At 44.3% G+C, this 7,845-nt stretch overlaps 1 long non-coding RNA gene across 1 annotated transcript; it reads right to left on the bottom strand.

The window, feature by feature from the left end:
- Window positions 1-862: 862 nt before the first annotated feature.
- Window positions 863-7,109, bottom strand: LOC106601711 (uncharacterized). The gene is made up of 2 exons (XR_001328059.2): window positions 3,339-7,109; window positions 863-3,119 (listed from the first exon to the last, which is right to left on the bottom strand). It is a non-coding gene; the product is annotated as an uncharacterized lncRNA (long non-coding RNA).
- Window positions 7,110-7,845: the final 736 nt, after the last annotated feature.

The following is a 7,845-nucleotide window of genomic DNA, read 5'->3' as shown; positions in this document are numbered from 1 at the left end:
ACTCTAGAAATTGTTTTATACCCTTCCCCAGATATATGCCTCATCACAAATCTATTTCGTAGATCTACGGATAGTTCCCTGGACTTGGTATAGTTTCTTCTCTGACATGCACTGTCAACTATGGGACCTTATATAGATGGGGGTGTTTCTTTCTAAATCATGTCCAAACAATTGAATTGGCCATAGGTGGACTCCAATCAAGTTGTAGTGACATCTCAAGGATGAACAAAGGAAATTGGAGCTCCATTTGGAGTTTTATTCCAAAGGGGGGTGAATACTTTTGTAAATGAGATATTTCTGTATTTTATTTTCAATATATTTGCAAAAATTTCGAAAAACATGTTTTCACATTGTCATTATGGGGTATTGTGTGTAGATGGGTTAGAAAAAAATCTATTTAATCAATTTTGAATTCAGGCTGTAACACAACATGTGGAATAAGTCAAGGGGTGTTAATAGACCCTGTATTTAATTACATGGTTCTAGACAGTTTTGTTTTTGTTTTTTGTTTCCATTCATTCATATCATCATGGTGCATGAACATAAGTGAAGCCTCTCTCTAGTCTGTGACAAGAGGTCGAGACCTTTATGGCACACATGAAGTAGTTCGCTGGGCTGGCTAGATGCAGTGGCTGTTCCAGTCTATGGACTGTTCCTCTAAACATTAAACAGATGCTTTAATCAAGAATTGACAGGACAGGCCTGTATAGAGATTATAAAGTATAGAGGCTATAGAATAGCATACATTTGATTGTTAAAATATTAGGTTCAACTCATTTGCTGCAACCAATGTATATATAAATCATCGGCTGCGACCCGCAACATGCAGTCGAACAACGAGCACAGAGACAAAAGGAAGATGTTCACTTCAGAAGTCTTTATGATTGGTTGTTCGTGTTACCATTGGAAACAGTGAGAAGGAGGAAGTCATTTTCCAATTTTCCTTAACCTTTTCCCTCACCTCGACATGGTAATGTTATGATTTTTTACAGACATGAGAATTTCACATCAATGTATTCGGTGCAAACAGCTGACAAGAACAGACACATAATGAAGATATCCTAATATAAAGTATTCATGGTGTGTTTGACAAAGGTGAACTACCTGATATAGTCTTACATGGCTAGGTGTGTTAAATTACACATCAAGTAGATTGGGGTTACACTAGCACGAGGCTTAATAGGCTTACCTTTATATAGTGGTCTATAGGGGCCATTTACAATGCAAAACATTTACAGTATGCTGTCTATGAAGGACTCATAAATTGTCAAAGAGTCAGAGAAAGAGAGATAGTCATTTTTTTTCCAGAGAAAGTCATTAATTGCTCCACCATTTCATGAAATGTTTCAAACAACTTTGGGCAGAAGTGTCTGGGAATGAGTTTAGGAATAACCACATATCTGACATCATGTTTTGTTTACAGGCACTGCACATTCTGATCTGACTCTGATTGGTCGACCATGAGTGGCAGCAGGGAGGACCCTCCTCCTCAGACACAGGGTTCTGGAGGAGACAGAAAGGTAAGCTAGGCTAACATGAGTAGGATGATGCTGATAGGCTAACATGAGTAGGATGATGCTGATAGGCTAACATGAGTAGAATGATGCTGATAGGCTAACATGAGTAGGATGATGCTGATAGGCTAACATGAGTAGGATGATGCTGATAGGCTAACATGAGTAGGATGATGCTGATAGGCTAACATGAGTAGGATGATGCTGATAGGCTAACATGAGTATGATGATGCTGATAGGCTAACATGAGTAGGATGATGCTGATAGGCTAACATGAGTAGAATGATGCTGATAGGCTAACATGAGTAGGATGATGCTGATAGGCTAACATGAGTAGGATGATGCTGATAGGCTAACATGAGTAGGATGATGCTGATAGGCTAACATAAGTATGATGATGCTTATGCTAACATGAGTGGGATGATGCTGATAGGCTAACATGAGTAGGATGATGCTGATAGGCTAACATGAGTAGGATGATGCTGATAGGCTAACATGAGTAGGATGATGCTGATAAGATCAGTTTTGGTAAATTGATACTGGCTATAGTCTGTGTGAAATGAGTTATTAGTTACTGAGTAATTACATGTAATTACCAAAGAGAGAGACAGTCTCAGCAGTTTGTTGCGTCACTCCCCTGGGAATCTGTCTGGTAACTAACACACCATTAATAGTGTATAGACCAAACAGCACACCTTTGTTAACAGTGTCATCATAAGTGCAGTTTTCTACCCACCAAATCCAGCTCCTACATTTGTGTACTACACCCCCTCAGATGCATTTACACCAGCTCACCCTATTACACAGCGGTCTCCAGTCTTGGTGTCTGACTACCTTTTTTAGAGGGGTCCCCAAATCCCAACCTTAACCCTTAGTGGATGAATGAATAATATTGACCCTGTGATTATGGAACTTTCATGTACTCTAACCCAGCATCGACTCAGCTGTTCGCCCACGGTAGTGCCTCTTTTAATGGGTATAATGAGGCAGCCTCCATCTGTCATTATGATGGAAATAAGACTGTGTGTAGAGCGAAGAGGCTCTTGTCCAACAGGTGTTTCATACAAGCACAGCCACCCTCAATAAGTTAGGAGCACTAATGAAAAATCTTTCATAGAATATTCAGTCCTCTGTAATATCACAAATGGGCAAAAGGCGTCTATCCCTCCTTCTCTCTTATCCTTCTCTCCATCCCTTTCTTCTCCAACAGCATCACACCCTTCTCTTCTTCCCCATCCAGCCTTTCTCCTCCTCCATCCATCTCTCAGGTTGACGTGCAGAGGGTGGAGCCTGTAGTCGATGTTGAGGTTCAGACAGCAGGTGAAAGAATGCTGAGGGTGAGGCAGGTGAGACCTAATGACCTAATACTGTTCACAGTATTGAAGAAGTGCTATGAGACTCTCAAATATCAAATCAGTCAAATGCAGGCCTGTGTGATCAAGAAAATGCCATTGAGTATCGGTGGTGTCTCCTCTCAACCTAGGTCCGTGGCTCAACGTGCACTCTAAGGCCACCGTTGTATGACAAGAGTATGAACAGGCCCTGTTGTATATGCAGGATTCCAGTGAAGAGGAAGAGGAGGAGGGAGGAGAGGAACTGTGGGATCTAGAAGCAGACACAGAGCTTGTGGTAAGGAACTGTAACTAAGGGTCTGGTGAGACAACCTGGATCAAAAAGAGACACAGCCATAAACCCACTCGGACACGGATGGACAGGCAATGGCGAAACTTAACTTGAGATCTGTGCATTAACATCACATTGCAATCATGTGATCAATTTACCAGGAAGAGTTGAAGAAGATAATGGAGGAGTGGAGTACAGAACCTTGCAACTTTGACGACCAATCCAATGTGCTCTCATGGCCTCTGTCTCCTATTGTCTCGTCTCCTTTGGAGACCCTCCTCATTGAGATGATTGACATGTATCTTGACACCCTCCTTGATACCTTGGAGGATGGGTTAGGGCAGAGCAGTAGAGAACACAGGTTGTTACCTTGGAGGATGGGTTAGGGCAGAGCAGTAGAAAACACAGGTTGTTACCTTGGAGGATGGGTTAGGGCAGAGCAGTAGAAAACACAGGTTGTTACCTTGGAGGATGGGTTAGGGCAGAGCAGTAGAAAACACAGGTTGTTACCTTGGAGGATGGGTTAGGGCAGAGCAGTAGAAAACACAGGTTGTTACCTTGGAGGATGGGTTAGGGCAGAGCAGTAGAAAACACAGGTTGTTACCTTGGAGGATGGGTTAGGGCAGAGGAGTAGAGAACACAGGTTGTTACCTTGGAGGATGGGTTAGGGCAGAGGAATAGAGAACACAGGTTGTTACCTTGGAGGATGGGTTAGGGCAAAGCAGTAGAGAGCACATGTTCATAAGATCGGACAAGGTGAAGAGGGTGGAATGAATAGATAGATACTGTATATAGATCATCAGAAATATGTATGGGCATTGCCATAAACTGGCATTTTAAGTTGAGTCTTTCTGGGACAAATGAAAAAGAATGTAATTGAATTACATTTACATTTTAGTCATTTAGCAGACGCTCTTATCCAGAGCAACTTACAGTAGTGAATGCATACAATTCATTTTTTTCATTTCATACATTTTTTTCGTACTTGGCCCCCCGTGGGAATCAAACCCACAACCCTGGTGTTGCAAACACCATGCTCTACCAACTGAGCTACGGGGAAGGCATATCAGAACTACACACATTACCTCTGAATGGTTGAATCTTGTGGTTTCTTTTTTGCATAATATTATTATGATTTTTTTTTACAAATAAATCAATAAAAACAAATCGCATGATGTGAATTGAATGGCCATAATTCAACATAATCCATTTAACTGAATGAATATGTTTTTAATATTGTGAATGGTGCACATTTACATTTTTAATTCATTCTTTATAAACCCTTCAATCTTTTATTGGCTTTTAGACCCTGCGGTCCATGTTTGCGACCATAAAATGGGACAAATTAATCAATAAGGAGGTAATCCCACCACATGTAGCCACAGGCCACAGCAACGCTGTCACTCAAGACAGAAGTCACTGGTGAGGAGCAGGGTTATCACCCGCCTCCATCTACTACCTCAACCAATGACAATGCATCGCAGGGTGTTGAGCCAACCCCCTCCGACACACCCAGCCAATCAGAGCTCAGTCATTCATGTACAAGAGTGCATATTGTCAACTAACTAAATACTGTGTAGATGACAGAGTGGGACTCGGGACTCGGAACAGACACACTGTCAGACAGACAGTCTGACAGACACACACACAAACCTAACTCTCTGACTCCCGCGTTAGAAATAGACACACACTTGGCACCAGCATCTCTCTGCTCCACCCAACCACAACCCAAACCTGAGTTTTTACTGCATCTCCAAACCTGACAGTCAGTTTTTTATGATCAATCATATTAAACCGTGGTCTTCTCTTAATGAGATTTATAGGCGTGGCTTTCACAACATGATCTGCCCTCTCAGTCTGCTGTGATTGATCACTGTGTGTGGGTCCCCTTCGTCTCCACAGACTGAGAGTGAATTAGCTATTGATCCCAGCCTGGGCTCACTGTGTGTTATAGGACAGGACCCTGACTGGAAGTGTGGTTTGTGGGGTGTGAAGACACTCCTACTGCTTAAAGTCATGGAATGATAGTTTCCTCTTAGTGTTAATGAGGAGATGATGAATTATATAACGGAGAAAATATTGGAAGCCACTGTATGTTACTTGACTGTGGATCAGGGATGGATGCTCTTCCAAATGCTACTACAGTATACAGTGGTGGTGATATGGATGTGTGTGTTCATCCAGATCCTCAGGGCTTGGTCCTGAGCAGACAGAGAGTACAGAGTGGCAGCAGTCCAGGCCAAGCGGGCAGGAGACATGGAGCTAGCCAGACGTTACTATCGGACAGCAAAGGTACCACACACACCACTCATTCACTCTCACCTGACTAAGGTGGGTCACACACCACATGCCCAAACATGACACACAGGCAAGATGCCACCAGCGTGCTACCAACCAGCCACTTGGCAAACACTGCCCTGCACAGTGGAGCCAAACCGAGATGGGCATCTTTACTGACGTCCTTCCCTATGCCCACCAACCAACCAGGGATCTGGGTCACAGCAGTACAGCCGTACAGTATATTCAGTATATATGCCCGGTCATCGAGGGCAGACGTCCCTCATAACTCTCCTCAAGATAATGTGTGTGTGTGTATATGCCATTTAGCAGAAGCTTTTGTGTGTATGTGTGTGTGAGTACACAACAGTCAGTCTGATAGATGGCCTCAGCAGCATGCAATATAAAATAGTCAATAATGAGGGTCATAAGTCAAGTTAATGGTTTGTTTGCTTGCTTGTCTCTCTCTCTCTCTCTCTCTCTCTCTCTCTCTCTCTCTCTGTCTCTCTCCTCCCTTTCTTCTTCTCTCAGAAATTAGAGGTGATGGTTGAAGAGGCATCTGAGAGGAGTGTGTGGACATCAGCTCCATACCGCTCCCTCCTGGTGAGTCCTTATCATTACACCACAATGGGAACTGGCAGTAGTGCTGGATCTCATACTACTACTCCATCGATTACTGCTCTCTTCCCAGTAACACCACTGTCATTATTTTAGTGCATAATACCCCCATATGTAGTTAATATATTCCATTGAAGCTTTAAAGATAGCTAGTACAGACAGTAGTCTGGTCATTAATAACAGCTTGGGAGAGAACTTCAAACAAAAAAGGTCAGTCTCCCTCTCATTTCATTTTTCTTCCCCCTGTCATTCTTTATCTGAGGGCTTGAGCTCTATAATGGGAGTAGGCTAATGAAGAGGGCTAATGAGGGAGAGAGAGGAAGTCGCTTATTAATTCTCTCTCTCTCCTGAGGCGGACTGGTTGTTTCCATCTCCTCCCCCAGACGAACCACTCAAACAACAGACAGAGACAGACGCCAGCCTCAGTCACATGACTTGTCCTGCCAGTAAGAAGGAGCCTCCTGGCAGCATGATCCTGGTATTTATCCTCTCCTCACACAGCAACAACAGGTTACTATAACACTTCCAATAAAGGAAGACAAGGCACAAGTCCACTCCCAGTAACCTGTTGTTGCTGTGTGAGGACCTCTATCAGCTGGCTGTACTGGTCTGAGGCCCCAGGAGGCACTGGGAGGGGCTGGGAGTGGACTTGTGCCTTGTCTTCTGTTCTTGACACCTAGAATGACAACACAGTTGTGGAGGTGAAAACATAAAGGATGACTCGAAGCGGCTAGAGAGGAGAGGATAAATCCCATGATCATGCTGCCAGGAGGTTCACCCACATGGGGGAGGTCACTGAGACAACTAGGTCAGTGCTGGCCCTTTTCATTCAAATCAAATCAAAATCAAATCAAATTTATTTATATAGCCCTTCGTACATCAGCTGATATCTCAAAGTGCTGTACAGAAACCCAGCCTAAAACCCCAAACAGCAAGCAATGCATGTGAAAGAAGCACGGTGGCTAGGAAAAACTCCCTAGGAAAAACTCCCTAGAAAGGCCAAAGACCTAGGAAGAAACCTAGAGAGGAACCAGGCTATGAGGGGTGGCCAGTCCGCTTCTGGCTGTGCCGGGTGGATATTATAACAGAACATGGTCAAGATGTTAAAATGTTCATAAATTACCAGCATGGTCTAATAATAATAATCATAGTAGTTGTCGAGGGTGCAACAAGCACGTCCGGTGAACAGGTCAGGGTTCCATAGCCGCAGGCAGAACAGTTGAAACTGGAGCAGCAGCACGGCCAAGTGGACTGGGGACAGCAAGGAGTCATCATGCCAGGTAGTCCTGAGGCATGGTCCTAGGGCTCAGGTCCTCCGAGAGAAAGAAAGAAAGAGAGAAAGAGAGAATTAGAGAGAGCATATTTAAATTCACACAGGACACCGGATAAGACAAGAGAAATACTCCAGATGTAACAGACTGACCCTAGCCCCCTGACACATAAACTACTGCAGCATAAATACTGGAGGCTGAGACAGGAGGGATCAGGAGACACTGTGGCCCCATCCAATGAAACCCCCGGACAGGGCCAAACAGGCAGGATATAACCCCACCCACTTTGCCAAAGCACAGCCCCCACACCACTAGAGGGATGTCTCCAACCACCAACTTACCGTCCTAAGACAAGGCCGAGTATAGCCCACAAAGATCTCCGCCACGGCACAACCCAAGGGGGGGGCCCAACCCAGACAGGAAGACCACGTCAGTGACTCAGCCCACTCAAGTGACGCACCCCTCCCATGGACGGCATGGAAGAACACCAGTACGCCAGTGACTCAGCCCCTGTAATAAGGTTAGAGGCAGAGAATCCCAGT

The sequence above is a fragment of the Salmo salar genome, chromosome ssa03 (assembly GCF_905237065.1).
Source record: "Salmo salar chromosome ssa03, Ssal_v3.1, whole genome shotgun sequence".
Lineage (NCBI taxonomy): Eukaryota > Metazoa > Chordata > Actinopteri > Salmoniformes > Salmonidae > Salmo > Salmo salar.
Note: the sequence above shows the minus strand (reverse complement) of the source record. Positions and strands in the feature narration are given on the sequence as shown.